Here is a 22,394-nt window from a genome sequence, read left to right as displayed (position 1 = left end):
TTGATTCTGTTTTATTCATTTAATTAAATAAAACAAATATGATTACAAAAACAGAATTATATATCGAGACACATGTTTTTTGGTTTTTGTAGGGACAAGGTCTTGCTCTGTCACTCAGGCTGGAGCACAGTGGCATAGTCATAGCTTATTACAGGCTCAAACTCCTGGGCTCAAGTGATCCTCCCACCTCAGCTTCCCAAGTAGCTGGGATTACAGGCATGAACCACGATGCCCAGCTCAAGTTACTTTTTAGATACCTTTTGTTGCAAAGAGAATGGATTGTAGATAGGGACAGCTTTCATTCTTATCTTTTTCACCTTTTATTCTACCCTATTTATAGATAACCATTTTAATATAAGTATATACAGATGTGTGTGTGAGCGCACGTGTATACACACACATATTCACATATAGACACATATGCACACACTTTATCTTAATCAAACATTAGCATACTATAATACAGTTCTAGAACTTCATCTTTTTTTGCTAAAATGTATCTTGGTGATCACTCTATATCAGTACGCAAAGATTTTCTTTATTTTTCTGTCACCTGCAAAAGACTCCATTGTGTGGATATACCATAATCTCTTTGATTTATGTGTGTCTCTTAAATATAATGTAGAGTTGAATTAGCCTGTTTTTCACTGTCACAAAAAAGATTTTTTTTTTTTTTTGAGACAGAGTCTTGCTCTGTCACCCAGGCTGGAATGCAGTGGCACAATCTTGGCTCACTGCAACCTCCGCCTCCTGGGATTAAGCAATCCTCCCACCTCAGCCTCCCAAGTAGCTGGGACTACAGGCATGCACCACTACACCTGGTTAATTTTTGTATTTTTAGTAGAGACAGGGTTTCACCATGTTGTCCAGGCTGGTCTCGAACTCCTGACCTCAAGTGATCTGCCCGCCTTGGCCTCCCAAAGTGTTGGGATTACAGGTCACAAAAAAAGATTTATAATTTTAGAATGTGGTTACCAATTTGATACTATAAAACATATCTATGAATGATTGTTTTACAAAATGTTTCCTTCCACTTAAATTAGGTCATAGTTTGGATAAGCAGTACAGAATTCGGGGAAAGCAGTAATCTTACCTTTTGTGTGTTTTACACATCATCTAGGACACTGTGGCTTCACAATAAGATGTTTGTGACACCAAGACTCTCATGACATTGCCAACAATTTTCAGAGAAGCTTTCCTCCTACGACCAGTGAGAATAAATTTAAGATGAGATACACAGTGTCTAGGAGCTGTCTCTTCCATTTTTTCACTTTTTCACAGCTTAACTAAAAGTAGCACAATGCTAAAACAGACTAGGGTAATTTAAAAAAATCCGTGGTGGCCAAGCGCAGTGGCTCACACTTGTAATCCCGGCACTTTGGGAGACCGAGGTGGGCGGATCACCTGAGGTCAGGAATTCGAGACCAGCCTGGCCAACATGGCGAAACCCCGTCTCTACTAAAAGTACAAAAATTAGCCGGGTGTGGTGGTACGCGCCTGTAATCCCAGCTACTCGGGAGGCTGAGGCAGGAGAATCACTTGAACCCAGGAGGCGGAGGTTGCAGTGAGCTGAGATTGTGCCACTGAACTCCAGCCTGAGTGACAAGAGCAAGATTCTGTCTTAAAAAAAAAAAAAAAAAAAAAAAAAAATCCTTGGCGTGTGAATAGTGACCTCACTCAGGTTCCATTCTGGGAATGATGTCCATATGAAAGCTTCAAAGTTAATTATTAGTCATTTGTCACATTGACCATCACAGGTTGCGGGGAAGGTCCTTACAGATGTTTTTACCATTTAAAAACTTCACACAGGCTGGGTGCAGTGGCTCACACCTGTGATTCCAGCACTTTGGGAAGCCGAGGCAGGCAGATCACTTGAGGCCAGGAGTTCGAGACCAGCCTGGCCAACATGGTGAAACCCTGTCTCCACTAAAAATACAAAAAAATTAGCTGAGCATGATGGTACATGCCTGTAATCCCAGCTACTCAGGAGGCTGAGGCAGGAGAACCTCTTGAATCTGGGAGGCAGAGGTTGTAGTGAGCCAAGATCATGTCACTGCACTCCAGCCTAAGCAACAGAGTGAGACTCTCTCAAAAAATAAAATAAAATAAAAACTTCACAAAGAGCCACTGAGTCCCTTCCTCCTCCATGTTGTGTTACTGACTATACCACTGGCAAATAGGAGTAGAGAATCAGGAAAGAGTAAGCCAACCTCTGGAAACTGTGCCGCACAGGGTTAGAGAATTTGGTAACTAACAACAAATTCTGGAGTTTGTCTTGCAGGGGAGCAGATAAGGGAACAGTTTGTTACAGTCCCTTCCCTTTGCAACAAAATTGGGTGACAGGCTGAAACTGGCTGGAACCAATATGGCTGACTGGAGTCAGCTCAGAATAGACCTGCTTACCCAATACCTTTCGACATCACAGCCCAAATTTCCACCACATGTTACATACCAACTCCACCTGAATTTGCACTTGCGACCTATGAAGAAGAATGAAGAGGCAACAAACAGCCCATGCCCAACTAATACTCTGAGCAGCAGGCACAGCTGCCTTTTCCTGAATCTATATCCTACCCCAGCACTCAACAGTGACATAATCCCTTCAAATGTTGGGTACAGGGTGCGGTCATATCCCAGAGACATAGCATCCAGAGATTACAAATTGTTATCTGGCACTCTCTTCAAGTAGAAGGGCACTCCTTTTGTAATTCCAGTCTCATGAAATCCATTGCCTTTCCTTAAGGCCTTGCCTTGTCAATTATTTTTGAGCTGAAATCCTCCTGAATAATGAACTGTCAGACAAAAAGAGGTTAGGAAAATAACAATACAGATTGCCAACGGCTAAGCTATAAAAATGATTGTCCCTGCTTTTTACTCCAAGGATAAACAGGATTTTTTTCTAGCTTGTTTCCCTTTGTGGTAGCCCTATAATATTAGCCGCTGTGAACTAAGTAACCACTATGTGTCAGGGACTGTGCTAAACAGGTAAACTTACGTGCTTTCTTTTCATTCCGTCTTTACAAAAATTCTGTGAGGGAGAGTTTGCAGTCAGTTAAGTTTTTCATTTATTTGTTTCAAACACAAAGTTACCCAGATTACCTCACACAATGAGACGTTATTGTAATGATACCTTGAATGATGAAGTTGTCCTTATTTTTCAAAGAATTTAACACGGTGTGATGTATGTGAGTCACAGCTTGGTTTGGCAACATATCATAACAAACTCAAAGTAATGGTGACCTAAACACATAAGAGCTTGTATCTCTCAAGAGACAAAAAGTCTGGAAATAAAAGGTTGCTAGCATTACTTCAGTGCCTCAAGAATTTCTAAACTGAGACAGCTTTGGTAACTTCGCCCCTACACTTGTCTTGCCCTTGTAGTTCAAAAGAGTTGCTGAATCTTGTTGACCTTCCAAGTCATACCTCGAAATCTGAGCCAGCTTTCCTTGAAGCCCCAGCCAGTGTTTTCTACCGAAATCTTAGTGGCCATGCTCAGTTTCACTGGAAGCTGGGAATTGTAGTGTTTTTTCTGAGTATACTGCTGTCCTAAGTAAAACTGTGGTTCTGATGATAAGAAAGGAGGGAATGGATTTTTAGGGGGTAATTGTGGTCCCTGTCACAAGGTAAAGAGGTGGCATAGCACCTTACCAATAGAAAGTATAACCAGTCTGGGCATGGTGGCTCACACCTGTAATCCCAGCACTTTGGAAGGCCAAGGCAGGAGTATCACTTGAGCTCAGGAGTTCAAAACCAACCTGGGCAATGTAGCTGAGGTTGCTGATCAGCAGCACTTGTTTTCTGAGCACCCATCATGATCCTGCTGATCAAAATAGAATATGATTAAAACAGGATGGTGTAAAGAAACTGGCCAAAACCAGCTACAACCAAGATGGTGACGAAAGGGGCTTCTAGTTGCCCTTACTGCTCATTATAAGCCAATTATAATGCGTTAGCATGCTAAGACACTCCCACCAGCACCATGAGTTTACAAATGCCATGGCAACGCCCAAAAGTTACCTTATATGATTTAAAATGGGAGGCACTCTTGGTTCTGGAACCTCTCCACCCCTTTTCTAGAAAATCTGTGAATGACCCACCCCTTATGTAGCATATAATTAAGGAATGGCTATAGATCTAGCTAGACAGCAATCCGTATGTGCTCCTCTCTGCCTGTGGGGTAGCCCTGGTCTGTCTATGGAGCAGCCGTTTTCCCATACTCTAGTCCTGTAATAAACTTCCATTGCTTTCACTTTATTCTGTTGGCTCACTCTTGAATTCTTTCCTGTGTGAAGTCAAGAACTCTAATGGACCGACCCCAATTTGGGGATTCACCTATTTATAGTGAGACCCCAACTCTACAGGAAAAAAAAATCAGCTGGGCATGGTGGGGGCACATGCCTAGAGTCCCAGTTACTTTGGAGGCTGAGATGGGAGGATCACTTGAGTCCAGGAGGTCGAGGCTGCAGATCATGGCCACTGCACTCCAGCCTGGGCAACAGAGTGAGACCCTGTCTCAAAAGAAAGTATAAGGCTGGGCATGGTGGCTCACACCTGTAATCGCAGCATTTTGGGAGGCTGAGGCAGGTGGATCACTTGAGGTCAGGAGTTCAAGACCTGCCTGGCCAACATGGCGAAACCCTGTCTCTATTAAAAATACAAAACAAAATTAGCCAGGCATAGTGGCATGCACCTGTAATCCCAGCTACTTGAGAGGCTGAGGCAGGAGACTCACTTGAACCGGGGAGGTGGAGGTTGCAGTGAGCCAAGATCATGCCACTGCACTCCAGCCTGGGCGACAGAGTGAGACTGTCTCAAAAAACAAAAAAAGAAAGAAAGAAAGTAAAACCAGAAAGTATCTAGGGCAATTCATAGCAAGTAATAATAATAACACAAGCATTTATTGAAACTTTATTCTTTATGTGCTTTACACATACCATCTCAGTGAAACCTCACAACAACACTATGATATAGGTAATATCATTATCCTCATTTACCAGATTAAAAAACCAGGGCTTGAATAATTTCAGAAACATGCTTAAGGTCATCTAGCCAGGCAGTGCAAGAGCAACTCAGATTAAAAAACTCGTCTTTCTAATGGCCCAGATCTTGCCATCAGTATTTGATGAGCTCTCCTCTCCCTCTGAAACAAGCGACTAATCACAAAACTGAAAGTTGAAGAGTCTCATTCTAGAGAGGAAAGACCTCTCCTGGAAAATGCGTGGTCAGTGCCTTTCTCAGGGCTGGGCCCTTTATCTCCAAGTGCAACAGCACTTAATCAGTCTGACTCTGCTTTTTCTACCAGCAAGTAATTTCTTCAGTGCCATTTCCATTTTCTGTTCTGGCCAAGAGTGTCCTGCTCTTTGCATTTATCACCCTTATGTGCGTTGGTGCCATAATAATTTTGGTTTTGTTTCCAGACAAATTTCCAAAGGTGACATTAACTGCAACTTTTTGATAGCCACAATGACAGGAGAGGAAATAAAATATCAAGTATGCCCTTTTTATTATGCTTTAAAGCACTATAAATTTGTATTCATTGCAGAGGGCTTGTGGGCTCTAGCTAAAGCTATAAGCTTCCAACTCTGTTGCTATCTGACTCTAGAGGATGCAAGAGAGGCTTTTGTTTTTCCATTTCAATATGCTTTATAATTCAACAAAAATTTCTCCTCACGTTGCTTCCTGGATTTCATAAAAACTTAAATGGAAAATATTAAGTAGCTTAATAGCAAAGCAACACGAAGTAGCATGCTTGGAATAACATTTTTAAAATATAGTCTCATTATATTAAATAAGTCTCATTATTGTAATTATGCTGCTACAAGTACAGTGAATGACATATCACGTCATTATTTAATTTTATGGAAAAAGCTTTCTAAATTGTTGACAGATAACACCAGATTCTCTTTTTATTTTGCCTAAATTGCAGCCTGTGCTAAGGTTTTGTCTTTTACTTTAATATTTCTTAAAATGTACTTATCCTTTAGGATACAACTTGATAATACTTTATTTCAGCATAAGATAAACCAGTAATTGCTTGGAAGACAGGTTTGACAGCACTGAAACTTTTGTGTTCTAGGGTGGCAATAAATTTAGTTGTTGCTTTTTAAAATTCCTTAAAGAACTCTGTAGAGTATATTATGCAGCTATTAAAAGCATGTTTGTGAATAATATGTAATGACATGAAAAAATGCTCATGATGTAAGTAAAATGGGTAGGCTATAAAACTCCATGTATGACCTAATCTCACACAGATATTTTTTAAATATTAAAAATATGCCAAAATGTCAAGACTGGTTTATCTAAATGGCGGGGGCAGGGTTGAGAATGATTTTTGTCATTTTCAAAATGAGGTCTCCTTGTGTTGCCCAGGCTGGTCTTGAACTCCTGGACTTAAGTGATTCTCCCACCTCGGCCTCCCAAAGTGCTGGGACTATAGGCATGAGCCACCATGCCTGGCTGCAACTGTTTTCACTGAGAAAAAAAGTTTTTGGATGGACGCAGTGGCTCACGCCTGTAATCCCAGCACTTTGGGAGGCCGAGGTGGGCAGATCACCTGTGGTCAGGAGTTCAAGACCAGCCTGGCCAACATGGCGAAACCCCGTCTCTACTAAAAATACAAAAATTAGCCAGGCTTGGTGGCAGGCGCCTGTAATCCCAGCTACTTGGGAGGCTGAGGCAGGAAAATCGCTTGAACCCGGGAGGCGGAGGTTGCAGTGAGCCGAGATCGTGCCATTCCACTCTAGCCTGGGCAACAAGAGCAAAACTCCATCTCAAAAAAAAAAAAAAGAAAAAAAGAAAAAGAAAAAAAGTTTTTTCTTTTTGGGGGTTTTAGGGCTTTCTTTTCTTTCTTTCTTTCTTTTTTTTTTTTTTCTTTTTTTTTTTTAATGAGACAAGGTATTGCTCTATTACCCAGGCTGGAGTACAGTGGCATGAATATAACTCACTGCATCCTCAACCTCCCAGACTCAAGCACTCCTCCCACCTCAGCCTCCCGAGAAGCTGGGACTACAGCCGTGCACCACCACATCTGGCTACTTATTTGTATTTTTTGCAGAGATGGAGTTTCGCCATGTTGCCTAGGCTGGTCTTTAACTCCTGGACTCAAGTAATCTGCTAGCCTCAGCCTCCCAAAGTGCTAAGATTACAGGCACGAGCCACTGCACTCAACCAAAGTTACTATTTTAAAAGTTCCTTTGAATGAGTGAGTGGAAGGTGCTACAGTGTGACCCTGACTGTAATGCAGTAAAGCCTAAACAAGCTGCTAGCATCTTATTCTATGGACGGTTTCATTCCAAAGATACCAAGCATCTCCAAAGCCTATGGTAAAGATAATGGTCTGGGCCCTTTTCTATCCTTCTTCTTCCAGGAACTCCACCTGGACCTCTGCCACTCCAGGCAAATCAGGCTGTCCTGTCAGGACCTGCTTGGACTGTTCTATTTACATTGCCACTGTGAGGTTGATTCCCTTCTTCAGGATGGCTGAAAAGATCAGTTGAGATCTCCTTTTGAAAATTCAGGGGGCCAGACGCAATGGCTCACGCCTGTAATCCTAGCACTTTGGGAGGCCGAGGCGGGTGGATCACCTGAGGTCAGGAGTTCGAGACCAGCCTAGCCAACATGGTGAAACCTGTCTCCACTAAAAATACAAAGACTAGCTGGGCGCAGTGGCAGACGCCTGTAATCCCAGCTACTCGGGCAGCTGAGGCAGGAGAATTGCTTGAACCCAGGAGGTGGAGGTTGCAGTGAGCCAAGATCGCAACATCACACTCCAGCTTGGGGTACAAGAGCGAGACTTTGTCTCAAAAAAAAAAAAAAAAAAAAAAAGGGAAGTAGTCCAGGCACAGTGGCTCATGTCTGTAATCCCAGCACTTTGGGAGGCCGAGGCAGGAGGATCACTTGAGGCCAAGAGTTTGAGACCAGCCAGAGCAACATAGCAAGACCCTGCTTCTACAGAAAATTTAAAAATTAGTGAGGTGTGGTGTCACGTGCCTGTAGTCCTAGCTACTCAGGAGGCCAAGATGGGAGGATCACTTGAGTCCAGGAGCTATAATCACACCACTGTATTCCAGCCTGGGCAATAGAGTGAGACCCTGTCTCTAAAAAAAAAAAAAAAAAAAAAAGAAAAGAAAAAAAAATCAAGGAAGTAGTTGTTTAATAGGTATAAAGTTTTAGATTTTCAAGGTAAAAACATTCTAGGGGTCTGTTTCATGACAATATAAAAGTGAATTACTGAACTGTACACTTAAAAAATGGTTAAGGTCCAGGCCAGGCTTGGTGGCTCTCACCTGTAATCCCAGCACTTCAGGAGGCCAAGGTGGGCAGATCACAAGGTCAAGAGATCGAGACCATCCTGGCCAACATGGTGAAACCCCATCTCTACTAAAAATACAAAAATTAGCTGGGTGTGGTCGCATGCCTGTAGTCCTAGCTACTCAGGAGGCTGAGGCAGGAGAATCGCTTGAACCCAGGAGGTGGAGATTGCAGTGAGCCGAGATTGTGCCACTGCACTCCAGCCTGGATGACAGAGCGAGACTCCATCCCCACCCCCCTAAAAAAAATGGGTAAGGTCCAGACACATGCCTTACAACTGTAACCCCAGCACTTTGGTAGTCTGATGTGACAGGATCACTTAAGCCCAGGAGGTCAAGGCTGCAGTGAGCCATGATCATGCCACTGCACTCCAGCCTGGGTGACAGGCTGAGATCCTGTCTAAAATAATAATAATAAGAAGAAGTAAATAAAAATAAAAGTGGTCAAGATAAGTCAGGCACAGTGGTGTGTATCTGTATTCCCAGTTACCCAGAAGGCTAAGGCAAGAGGATCACATGAGCCCAGAAGTTTGAGACTATAATGTACTATGATAGCACTGTGAATAGCCACTGCACTTCAGTCTAGGCAAAATAGCAAGACCTCATCTCTTTTAAAAAATTGTTAAGGCAGTAAGATTTATGTGTTTTTTACCACAGTTTTTTTTTAGAAAGAAAAGTTTCTAAAAATTCAGTACAGAGAGCTCCAACAGAACAGAAGAAACCCAATGAACCAGGACATACATTGATAAGTTTGTGAAGGGGATCAGAATATGCCACCCCCAAATATACCACTTTGGTATAAGCAATATTTTCAGCTGAAGGCAATTAAGAAATAATGGACACAGGAAGAACGTTTGCTCTCTTCCTTTCTGCCTAAAACCAGTGCATAAGTTTCCCTTTGTACAGGTAACACAAGTTTCCATTTATAAAGATATGTTTCTCTCTAGTACCAGGAGAGGAGAACAAATTTAACCACCAGACTATCTTATCACTGGAGATGACACTGAATTGAGTCTGCATAACAAACTTGGGAGCTTATTTGGAGGTTCTAAAAGGGGAGCACAGCTACTCTTATACCCTTTACCAAAGACCAGTCCTTCTTTATCGGGGATGGTCATCCTCTTCCACCAAGTGTGCAGCTTTGGGAGAAATGCACGTGGAGTGGTGAGGGAAGAAGGGGACACCCGCCTAGCCATCCAGATCAGCTGAATCAACCCTGGCAATCAATGGGGTGAGAGATGTCACAACCAGATCGCCCTCACATCCTGCATAACAAACTTTACTTAACAAGCCTTGTCTACTATACATTTCCTAGTCACCTTCCCACAATTTACTGCCCTTAGAAGCCCAAACCACCTCACTTTCCTTTGTCTAGTCACTTCTCTACAATTTATCACCCTTTGTTAAAATGGTATACAAGCTCTGAACTGCTTCTTTGGGTTTTTAATTCTTTTCTGTGAAGCCTCTGTGTGCTCGTGAAATAAATCTTTTCTCCTGTTAATATGTCTTTTGTCAGTTCAGTTTGCAAGCCCCAGCTTCCAAATTTAAGAGGGTACACAGGAACTTTTTCCTCCCCTACATTACTTTGATGTCTCTGTGTACCATTGCAGTGGTGTATCTATGCTGGCCATCTACAGTAGATCAATTTTTAATACCCCCTTTTTCAATATGACCAGAATAATTTCAGTAATATCATGAAATGAAACAAAAACTGCAGATGGTGAGGTTTTTTTGTTTGTTTGTTTGTTTGTTTTAGAGTCTCCTTCTGTTGCCCAGACTGGAGTACAGTGGCATGATTGTGGTTCACTGCAGCCTCAACATCCTGGGCTCCAGTAATTCTCACATCTCAGCCTCCCAAGTAGCTTGGACTACATGCATGTGCTGCCACGCCTGGCTAATTTTTACAGACGGGGTCTCACTATGTTACCCTGGCTGGTCTCGGACTCCTGCACTCAAGCAATCCTCCTGCCTCAGCCTCCCGAAGTGCTGGGATTTCAAGGGTGAGTCACCACACTGAGGCATGAGCTACCATAGAATTTTTTTTTAATTGAACCTCATAATATATAATTGTGCCAGGAAACTAAATTAAAAATAAATGAGTAATATATATCCACAGGACAAAAAAAGAAAAAATGGACAATGATTTCCTCACAGTTTTTATATCTAACTAACAAATTTGACCATAGAGCTCTTGGTTACAGTATGACATAATAATATTTTATGCAAATAATTGTCCAGCAATTAATAACTAAATTTTAATAAAACTGAAATATCTGAAGAAAGTACAATGTAGGCAACTAGTAAATCACATCATTGCCATAATGCCTTTACTTCTTGATTCAGTTTGTAGTTTTAAAACAGAGCATTAAAAAAACATTTTTTTTTAATTTTTTTCCTTCCTCTTTTTTTTTTTTTTTTGAGACAAGGTCTTGCTCTGTCACCCAGGCTCCGGAGTGCAGTGGCGTAATCACACCTCACAGCAGTCTCAAAGTCCTGGGGTCAAGTGATCCTCCCACCTCAGCTTCCCAAGTAGCTGGGACCACAGGTACAAGCCACCATGCCCAGCATTTTTTTTTTTTTTTTTTTTTTTTGTAGAGACAGAGTCTTACTATGTTGCCCAGTCTGGTCTTGAACTATAGGGCTCAAGTGATCCTCCTGCCTCAGCTGCCAAAGTGATCATTTTTTAAAATAACTTTTAGGCCAGGCATCGTGGCCCATGCCTGTAATCCTAGCACTTTGAGAGGCCGAGGCAGGTGAATCATCTGAGATCAGGAGTTCAAGACCAGCCTGGCCAACATAGCAAGACCCTGTCTCTACTAAAAATACAAAAATTAGCTGGGCATGGTGATGCATCCCTGTAATCCCAGCTACCGGGGAGGCTAAGGCAGGAGAATCACTTGAACCCGGGAGGTGGAAAATTGCAGTGAGCCGAGAGCATGCCACTGCACTCCAGTCTGGGTGACAGAGTGAGACTCCATCTCAAAAAAAAAAAAAATAATTAATGTAAAAAATATTCAAATTCAGCCAAAAATTTCATCTATGGACTAAAATTTACAATTGCCAAAGGAAAAAAAATAGTACACCTTGAAGCACTTTTTGTTTCACTGTTTAAAATTTAAAAAAACTAAAAATTCCAAGAGAGAATATGGAATAAAGAAGTTGAAATGAGAAGTTCTGCTTCTTTATTTTGCCATGGTTGTGCTATCATTATGTATTTTAAATCTGTTGTTTGAATGCAGGCACATGTAGATCACAATGGGAAAATACAAGCTGTGCCAATGTTTTGGAGCCATTATCAACTTAATCTCAAGAGAAAGCATATCTGAATCAACACATGGCATCGGGGCATCTTTATAATTGGGAGTTTTTTCAGTTATCTTCAATGTAAAATACATTGTCTATTAAAGAGAAGTTAACAAAAATTAAAATAAGAATACTTAGCTTTTATGTAAAATACATTGTCTATTTAAGAGTAGATTATACATATTCATAAAACTACAGCTCATTATAATCACAGTAATTGTTCACAACTGAAACCAAAACCAACAAGAGGTCTCTTGAGGGGAGGAGTAGTTCATGATTGACTTGAGAATTGCTGGCACATGGTGCCAACGAAAAGCAGAAGGGCTTTAGTTGGTTTTATTATCGTTTTTAAATTCCCTACAGACAGTAGTCCCTTTATTGCCTACACCTGGGTGGACTGCTCCCTCCTACACGGCCTTTCGTCATACCTCCATTCCATAGTTAAGCTCAGCAAGATTGGTTTTGTTAATTTCATAATGCTTTATAATGCATTCAGGTTTTACTAGGGAAACACTGGGGATTCATTTTCTTTTAATGAACAAATCTAAAGTTCCTTATGCAGTAAAAATAAGCACCCAGTGACTTATTCTGCATATTCAATTTTCCTAAATGGAAGAAACTCAATAGGAAAAGAATTAGAAAGAGATACAAAAATTGAAAGTGCAAATTGCTGGAGGATCCAGACAGTGTCCATGAGTGAGGAGGACAGAGGAGAAAGGTGTGGAGCTGGGATGCAATACCTTGCCAAAAGCGGGCAGGTGGTGCTGGGAGTAAGCCCCTATGCAGGCACCTCGAACAGTATCCTTGTTGGGACATGGGCCCAGTGTACCCAGATCTGCTAATTTTTTCATGAGGAGCCGATAATCTAGATGGCTAAGATTCCTGACTTCTAAATGTTGGAAATTAATTCAAACTCTAGAAAACACTGCTTCACAAACAAAACACATTCACAGCTGCAGTGAGCCCCCAGGCTACCAATTTCCTAATGAAAAATGCAAAACTAGCAGCTGAACAAGTTTAAAGAGGTTGAGAAAATATGCTGTCTTATGTGATCCTTTTCCTTTCCTAAAATATGGCATTTTGGAAAAATCCAGATACACTTACATCATAGCCACAATTATCTGCAGTTTAATGAGAAAAGTAGCATAATTAGAGTAGGTAATTGGGAGTGACCTGAATGTCCACAGCAGCCCTTTCTCTTAAATCAGGGCCAACAATGGTGTCACCCAGATGCTGTTGACTAACTGATGTACAACAGATTTACTTAACCACTGGCAAACCACATTTCCTTTTCCAGGGCAATAACTTAAAAGATTATGTATTTCCCTTTGTTGCAAAGAGAGGAAACACTTCTTCCTAGACTCAGGGCAGCTGTGACCCGTCCTCCCAGAGAAATCATTAAACCGCAAGGATTCAGACAGAGCCCAGAGCCCTGAAAACTTTGGCCACGCACTTTCCCGCAGCAGCCACAGGCACCGGCAACTTCAGAGAGGTGAGTGCTTGCTTTGCCCCCCAAAGCTTCACACCCCACGCATGCCATGTGTCTGAGCCAGTAGGTTGTAGTTAAGAAAACCAACCTAAAAATGCTTTGTATCTGGATCTCTTTTGAATTCGCATTTGGCATATTAAAAGTGAAGGTTTATTCAAATTAGAGATAAAACAGAAGCTGTTCCCCACATTTCTACAGGTAATTAGAACTTCGGAAATCTTAGTGGAAAAGATGGAGAACTAAGTCCTCCACAGACTTTCCCACTAAGTATCCTCAAGACTCACTTTCTACATCGGGCAAAACAATTAGAGGCAAGAATCTAGACAAGGCTTCATCCTCATTTAGAAGCCTTTAAGAATTCTCTGCTTTAAGTGGATGAAAACGTCCCTGTATGGCTGGGTTGCCATGGTTCCTCGCTGTGACCCCCAGGGCTACTGAGCCTGCCATGTGAGTCCATTTCAGTCTCTGGAAAAAGCTTTGTGTGTCTCCAGCCTCACAGTTTAACCAAGTAAGGGCCCCCCAAGTCTAATCTCCAACCTGACTACCCTGAAGAGCCAGCCCTAAGAAAGGCATTTACACAAGATAGTCATCACCCTGTATGACAGGAGGGAAACATTGAAGTGTCTTTGTTTTTCATAAATCAGCTTCTTTGTAAGAAAGTGTCCTTTTGCATATCTCTCTTCCAATGCTTTTGTTCCGGATAGATTTTTTTTTTCAAACAACAACAAAAAGATTAGAATGATCACTGACAAAAATTAATATGACATGATGATATAATATTCTCCCAAATGTCTATTTCTAAAATTTCTATCATCAGAGTTTTTAGATGTTTGGGAGAAATGTGCTGTTTAACATCATGCAAGAAAGAGGAAGAATAATGCTAACCTTAATGATATCAAAAGATGAAAGGCCAAGTTGGCAACCCCAATTTTTCTCGTGGGGTTGATGGGAGGGGAGGGGATGACCCACTTAAAATCGCCCAACCGTTTCTCACTATTAAAGCTTCATTAGATTAATATAAATCTTCTCTTTTACAATGTAATATCTTCAAAAGAACAGTTTTCTAATAGTGATATTTCAAGCATTAGTGGAGAAATACTATTTGTATGAAATGGGAGATCCTAGTCCCCAGAATAATATGACAGCGGCATTGTGTATCTTCCATCTCTGAGCCCAGCTGGCCTTATAGACCTGCTTCCACACATTCTTCTGTCAAAAACCCATTGAGACCAGGCATGATGGCTCACGCCTGTAATCCCAGCACTTTGGAAGGCTGAGGCAGGAGGATTACTTGAGCCCAGGAGTTTAAGACCTGCCTGCGCAATACAGTGAGACCCTGTCTCTATTTTTATTTTTATTTTTATTTTTATTTTTATTTTGAGATGGAGTCTTGCTCTGTCGCCCAGACTGGAGTGCAGTGGCACTATCTCGGCTCACTGCAACCTCCACCTCCCGGTTCAAGCAGGTCTCCTGCCTCAGCCTCCCAGGTACCTGGGGACTACAGGCGCACGCCACCACTTCTGGCTAATTTTTGTATTTTTAGTAGAGACAGGGTTTCACCATACTGGTCAGGCTGGTCTTGAACTCCAGACCTCAGGTGACCTGGCCACCTCCACCTCCCAAAGTGCTAGGATTACAGGCATGACCCACCGCACCCAGCTCCTATCTCTATTTTTAAAAATAAAAATAATATAAAAAGAAACCCCTTGAAATACTAGCCATAACAGCCTTCAGAAAATTTGCAAATGGTTTTTTAGAAAGTGGCAAAACTGTCTGGAAATCCTTCTACCTGGCAGAAGTTTTGCTATCCCTTCCTTTCATACACTCAATTCTATAAATATCTCTTCCAATAAGGAGATGGATAGCCCAATGGTTAAGTCTCTTAAGATAATGGTATCTGAAGTCAGAACGTCTGGAGCCAAACCCCAACCCTGCCACTTACACAAAAGGCTCTCTTAACAGATCTCCAATTAACTGACCCACCAGTTTAACCAATGCACCAAACAGCCTGGCTGGTATCTACTATACCCTTAATGCTCAGAGGTGGCAGGTGGCTTATCTTTAGTACACCTGAGCACTTCAGCTACTTTTGCATAACAGATCAACTGCAAGTCATGCCTTAGGGTGTCAAAGGGAAGCTCTTCAAACATAACATCAAACTATAAGGTACGTTTGCAGAGATATTTTGTTTATTATTCCTTTTATTTATTGTTTCTTAGACTAATTTCAAAGCTAAGCAAGCATATGTTTTAATTGTTTTAGGTGGTGGCTAAAACATAAAAATGCATACACTTTCCTGGTTTCAGTGTGTACTGTGCTTAAACTATGCTTGGCACATAGGACAATCCTTGATCAATGTCATTTCTCTTGTCGCTTTTCATATTCTTTGCTACTCAATGGTTCCTGCTCTATAGCCAAAAATAAACTCATGTAAAGTAACCAAAACTTCCTGAGATTCTGCTCAATAATGGCTTTTACAGATGAAATTGTGATTTTGTGTGATTACAGAACATAGTATAGACTATAGTAAATACTAATACTGCTAACGCAAAGGAATGGAAACTAGCAGAGCTCTACTAAGTACCCCCTTCACTGACCACATCTATTCATCCGGTCTCACAAAACACTGAAAAATATGCCAAGATTGAATCAAGGGATTGCGGGTAGGTGTGGAAAAGTATACATTCTTATAGGGCAGAGGGATATTTGTAGTTTGAAAAAGTGCACCCCCCACCCCCGACCTCCACTGTGAGAATTCCTGCTTTAGATTTCCTAGACTTGGTCTTTAACAGTGGACAAAAACGAAATCCTGTGCTTCTCTGGCAGCTGATGTTTCACGGCCTAACAATGTGCAATTTCGGGTATCACATGGTTAAGCTGAAGTTAGACCATACAAAAATAAAGATAGCGGCCAGGTGCAGCGGCTCACGCCTGTAATCCCAGCACTTTGGGAGGCCAAGACGGGCGGATCACGAGGTCAGGAGATCGAGACCATCCTGCCTAACATGGTGAAACCCCGTCTCTACTAAAATACAAAAAAAAATTAGCCGGGCGTGGTGGCGGGCGCCTGCAGTCCCAGCTACTCAGGAGGCTAAGGCAGGAGAATGGCGTTAACCCAGGAGGTGGAGCTTGCAGTGAGCCGAGATCGTACCACTGCATTCCACGCTGGGCGACAAAGCGAGACTCTGTCTCAAATAATAATAAGAAGAAATAAAATTAAAAAAATAAAGATAGCTAGCCGTCAGAGGTAAGCTCACCACATCAAGGCATGCCTACCTTCAAGCTCCACGCTTCTCATCCCTTGAATTTATGAATTCTGAGTCCTGCCTCAGGTACACAGATGTGCCCACATCTGCCAGACCCACAAATGGTGACCAGGGATAAAAATCAAACCTTTAGGCCGGGCACTTTGGGAGACCGAGGTGGGTGGGTCACAAGGTCAGGAATTTGAGACCAGCCTGGCCAATATGGTGAAACCCCGTCTCTAATAAAAATACAAAAAAATTAGCTGGGCGTGGTGGCGCATGCCTGTAATCCCAGCTACTTGGGAGGCAGACGCAGGATAATTCCTTGAACACGGGAGGCGGAGGTTGCAGTGAACCGTGATCACACCACTGCACTCCAGCCTGGGCAACAGAGCGAGACTCCGTTTAAAAAAAAAAAAAAAATCAAGTCTTTAAGGCCAGGCGTGGTGGCTCATGCCTGTAATCCCAGCACTTTGGGAGACTGAGGCGGGTGGATCACCTGAGGTCAGGAATTCAAGACTAGCCAGGCCAACGTGGTGAAACCCCGCGTCTACTAAAAATACAAAAATTAACTGGGCGTCGTGGTGGGTGCCTGTAATCCCAGCTACTCCAGAGGCTGAGGTAGGAGAATCACTTGAACCTGGGAGGCGGAGGTTGCAGTGAGCCGCGATTGTGCCATTGCACGCCAGCCTGGGCGACAGAACGAGACTCCGACTCGAAAAATAAAAATAAAAATAAAAATAAACGTTAAAATTCACACTTAACCAATATGTGATTCCATTTCTTCACTATCAGGACACACTGAATCACAGAAAGTAAAATCTCCTGATGAGCCTTATACCATGCATTTAAAGAACATTCCATCTCTGCTAATTTAACTTGACTTTTCATAAGCAAAAGCCTACCCAGACAAAGGAGGGCTGGGTGCCCCCCATCCATTACTGATTTTCAGCCTGCAGCAGAACAGCTAGCAGCAGTGGTTTCCATTCAAAAAACAAACTTGTTACACAAACACAGGCTGGTTGAAAGAATTAATTTGTACAGTATGTTCATTGCTTACTTTTCTCCAGGATTGCATGATGAATTTTTATGGAGGGTGGTGGGGGAAGGGAAGAACCACATTCAAAACCCAACATCATTCTTCTCTACACTGTCATTTCAAAAGCCAGATAAAAGTGGAATGAGGAATGCAGCCGTTCTGAACACCACCCTCCATTTCATTCTGGAACCGGGAAGGTACACCCAGGCATGACAATAGCTTCTCTCCTCACAGAAAATTAACTGGTAAGTGCTTTCCTGTTTGTTTTCCTCAAACTGACACATTTACAGTGGACCTGATGAGGATTCCTGCAGATGATTTATTTACAAAACAGCATTTGACTAACTACCAGCTGGCAAAAAAGGAAAAGGACTCCTGATCGTTTACAAAATGCTCTGTCTGCAGATTCATATTTTTGGTCTTGGCAAAAGTGTTTAGGGACGATCCTACAGGGTTCGCTACAGCTGCTGATTAATCCTAAAACACTGCAAGAGGGAAAATGAGCATGTTGCTGGGGTGGGCGGACAAAGAACTTTCAGTAATTTTCTCAGCTTTTACCTACATAATTACAGCTCATAAATCTGTCTTTTAAGGAGTTGTGATCTAGAAATAGTCAAACATCATTTGTGGAAGGCTCACTGTTGAGAAACTAGTAGAAAAAAATGGTACTCCGAGATGAAAGCTGATATTGCCCTCTTTAGATTACAAGGTGGGAAAAAAGTTCTAAATTGAGTTGTAATGTGGTTCCCCGCCACTGGCTCCCCATTTTTACAATGAAAGTCTTGTGGTTTGTTGGGCCTTCCCATTTCTTTGTTGTTGTTGCCTTTTTGAATCTCGCTATCAATTTCTTGTTAGAATAATTGGTATCTGGGCTCTCCCAACAAGGGGTAGATGGCTAAATGCAGGGAAGACTGTGGGAGGGAAGGGTTCAGCTATTCAATTGTTCCTTTTCTAGTCAGAAACTGTGAGCACCAATTGCCTTTTATCTTTTCCTCCAAAAGAAAGCTAATGAAAACCAAATCAAGTTTGATAACAGGACTTTCACTGGCAATAATGCTCTTAAATTGCCTTTTTCACTTAAGGCAGACTCATTCACTCAAGAATCCACAAACCTGTTGTTAAATTAATCCGATGGTATTTTTGTTTTGTTAAAAAAAAAAAAAAAAAAAAGGCTAAGGGACCTTTCCTGGGTCTCAAGTTACAAGTAATTATTCCTAGTGAATAATTCTCATCATATTTGTACATCTTCCAGACACTAGATTATTATGTTTTTCATGGCCTATTTTATGATTTTATCTGATTTAAGTCATTTAGTTTATAAAAGGTCACACATTTTCTGTTACTTGACTGCTAATTGTCATGTCCCTGAGATAAATATTTAATAACAGATCATGTTAACCGAATGATAATCATGTAAAAAATTAATGAAGTAGAAAAGATTGAATATGCAAAACTGATAATAGATGTGTTACTCTGATGGTGAGATTATAGATGTGTCAGGGAGAAAAAACTTCTCCTGTTCCCTCTTAAGTTTGTTATCAGGCACCAGCAAATGAAATTGACAGAAGATTAGCAAGAGAAAACAAAATTTAATTGTATGTATGTAGATATGGGTGTTCCCAAGTAAATGTGACTCAGAGGTTGCTGAGTGAGCTATGATTGTGCCACTGCACTCCAGCCTGGGCAACCAGAACCTAATCCTATCAAAAAAAAAAAAAAAAAAGTGACTCAGATGGGTAGTTAGAATTTAGGGCTCACATGCCATCTTTTTTTTCTTTTTTTTTTTAATGTGTGTGTTTTTTTGTTTTGTTTTATATATACCATCTTAATAGGAGAATAGGAGAAATGGAAGAGAAGGGCACTTATGGGAAAACAAATGACTTTTTGGAAACATAAATGGGTCCCGGTGATATGATAGTTTTAGTGACGATAAAAATTAGCCAGAAGTGGTGGCATGTTCCTGTAGTCCCAGCTATTCGGGAGGCTAAGACAGGAGAATTGCTTGAACCCGGGAGGTGGAGGCTGCAGTGAGCTAAGATCGTGCCACTGCACTCTAGCCTGGGAGACAGAGCAAGACTCCGTCTCAAAAAACAAAACAAAAAAATAACTGAATGAATTGGGTATAGTTCCTCCATGTTAAGTGCTTTACATAACTGGATACAGTGGAGACCAATATTCAACTAAAAGTGATCACTATAAGCACATGAACTATCATCATTATGAAAGTGCTTGACGAACACTAGCAGGTGGGCCAGGCAGGGGATAAAGGCAGAGTTAATCTGAAAAAGAAAGAAAAAGAAAAGACTTCATAGAGAATGAGTTTGAAAGGAAGTAGACAACCTGGCAGCTTGAAAAAGTTGGAGAATCCAAGCAGGAATATATATGTGCCTGCTTGAATTTTCATTAGGACCAAATTGTCCCTAGGCATGAAAAATAATAAAATACAAAGTTGGATCCACGTTAAATCATTGAACCTAGAAAAAATGGCATATAGATATGACATCCTTAATTTTTCACAAAACTTTTACAGTTTATAATGATAAACCTCTAATTGAGTGGAAAAATCTGGCAATGAAACATTTTACTTAATTGTATAAGTGAGAGTTGACAGAGCTTTTTCTTTATTCAGTTGTGCCATATAAAAATGCCATTTGCAGTCCGGGCATGGTGGCTCGTGCCTGTAATCCGAGCATTTTGGGAGGCCGAGGCACACTGATCACCTGAGGTCGGGAGTTTGAGACCAGCCTGACCAACATGGAGAAACCCCACCTCTACTAACAATATAAAAAAATTAGCCCAGTGTGGTGGCACATGCCTGTAATCCCAGCTACTTGGGAGGCTGAGGCAGGACAATCGCTTGAACCTGGGAGGCGGAGGTTGTGGTAAGCCAAGATTGTGCCATTGCACTCCAGCCTGGGCAGTTAAGAGTGAAACTTTGTCTCAAAAAAAAAAAAAGAGTAAAAATGCTATTTGCTATTCACAATAGCAAAGACCTGGAATCAACCTAAATGCCCATCAATAATAGACTGGATAAAGAAAGTGTGGCTCATATACACCATGGAATACTATGCAGCCATGAAAAGGAATTAGATCATGTCCTTTGCAGGGACATGGATGGAACTGTAAGCCATTATCCTCAGCAGACTAATACAGGAACAGAAAACCAAACACAGGGCCAGGCATGGTGGCTTAGGCCTGTAATCCCAGCACTTTGGGAGGCTGAGGCAGGCAGATCACCTGAGGTCAGGAGTTCGAGACCAGCCTGGCCAACATGGTGAAACCCCGTCTCTACTAAAAATACAAAAATTAGCCAGTCACGGTGGCGCACACCTGTAGTCCCAGCTACTTGGGAGGCTGAGGCACAAGAATTGCTTGAACCTGGGAGGCAGAGGTTGCAGTGAGCCGAGATTATGCCACTGCCCTCCAGTCTGGGTGACAGAGTGAGACTCTGTCTCAGAAAAAAAAAAAGAAAAAGAAAAGGGCCGGGCGCAGTGGCTCATGCCCGTAATCCCAGCACTTTGGGAGGCTGAGGCAGGTGGATCATGAGGTCAGGAGATCGAGACCATCCTGGCTAACACAGTGAAACTCCGTATCTACTAAAAATACAAAAAATTAGCCGGGCATCGTGGTGGGCGCCTGTAGTCCCAGCTACTCAGGAGGCTGAGGCAGGAGAATGGCGTGAACCCAGGAGGCGGAGCTTGCAGTGAGCCGAGATCGCACCACTGCACTCCAGCCTGAGCAACAGAGCAAGACTCCGTCTCAAAAAAAAAAAAAAAGAAAAGAAAAAAGAAAACCAAACACGGCATGTTCTCACTTATAAGTAAGAACTGAATAATGAGAACACATGGACATGTGGGGGTAACAACACACTGGGGGCATGTGGGAGGGCTAGGGGAAAGAGAGCATCAGGAAGAATAGCTAATGGATGCTGGGCTTAATACCTAGGTGATGGGTTGATTTGTGCAGCAAACCACCCTGACACACATTTACCTATGTAACAAACCTGTACATCCTGCACCTGTATCCCAGAACTTAAAATAAAAGTGAAAAAACAAAAAACAAAAAGTGCTTTTTTTTTTTTTTTTTTGGAGACAGAGTCTTACTCTGTCACCCAGGCTGAAGTGCAGTGGTTGCGATCTCAGCTCACTACGACCTCTACCTCCTAGGTTCAAGCAATTCTCACGCTTCAGCCAGCAGAGTAGCTGGGATTACAGGCGTGTGCCACCATGCCTGGCTAATTTTTGTATTTTTAGTAGAAACAGAGTTTCACCATGTTGGCCAGGCTGGTCTCCAACTCCTGGCCTCAAGTTATCCAACCACCTCAGCCTCCCAAAGTGTTCGGATTACAGGTGTGAGCCACCGAGCCTGGCTGTGACCTTAACCATTTTTGATCTAACAAAATGGCAATTTCTTATGCTTTGACATAAAAAATGGATCAAAATGTAATAAAAATAGAAGGTTGGGCCTAGTGGCCCACACCTGTAGTCCCAGCACTTTGGGAGGCCAAGATGGGAGGATTGCTTGAGCCCAAGAATTCAAGACCAGCCTGGGCACTGTAGTGAGTCCTTGTTTCTACCAAAAATTTAAGAATTAGCCAGGCATGGTAGTGCATGCCTGTAGTCCCAGCTACTTAGGAAACTGAGGCAGGAGGTCCCAGCTACTTAGGAAGCTGAGGCAGGAGGATTGCTGGAGCCTGGAAGGTGGAGGCTGCAATGAGATGTGATCATGCCACTGCATTCTAGCCTGCATGACAGAGTGAGACCCTGCCTGGAAAAAAAAAAAAAAGTTACATATATTTATATATGTAAATATTTGTCTCATTTTATATAAATATTTGTTTCGTGTATTTCTACACATTAAAACCATAGTAAGCATAACATTTGTTTGTTTATTTTTGAGACATGGCTCTCTCTGTTGCCCAGGCTGGAGTGCAGTAGCACTATCACAGTCCACTGTAACCTCGACCTTCTGGGCCCAAGTAATCCTCCCACTTCTGAGTAGCTAGGACT

The 22,394-nt window shown here is 42.0% G+C and overlaps 1 protein-coding gene and 1 long non-coding RNA gene across 7 annotated transcripts in view; one reads left to right on the top strand and one right to left on the bottom strand.

The window, feature by feature from the left end:
• LOC134759615 (uncharacterized) overlaps positions 1 to 22,394 on the bottom strand; it is a 67,196-nt gene that overhangs the window by 39,604 nt on the left and 5,198 nt on the right. The window lies entirely within an intron of this gene.
• CMKLR2 (chemerin chemokine-like receptor 2) overlaps positions 17,405 to 22,394 on the top strand; it is a 38,218-nt gene continuing 33,228 nt past the window's right edge. For 3 of the 6 annotated variants that reach the window (XM_063712997.1, XM_054549681.2, XM_063712998.1), the window contains exon 1: positions 17,485 to 17,630. The gene's annotated coding sequence lies outside the window, so the exon portion shown is untranslated. Of the gene's footprint in view, positions 17,631 to 22,394 lie in introns of all 6 variants that reach the window. The other 3 variants (XM_054549679.2, XM_054549680.2, XM_002812792.5) reach the window with 3 other exon arrangements.

Source organism: Pongo abelii, chromosome 11 (assembly GCF_028885655.2).
Source record: "Pongo abelii isolate AG06213 chromosome 11, NHGRI_mPonAbe1-v2.0_pri, whole genome shotgun sequence".
NCBI classification, from domain to species: domain Eukaryota; kingdom Metazoa; phylum Chordata; class Mammalia; order Primates; family Hominidae; genus Pongo; species Pongo abelii.
This window is presented reverse-complemented; position numbering and strand designations above follow the sequence as displayed.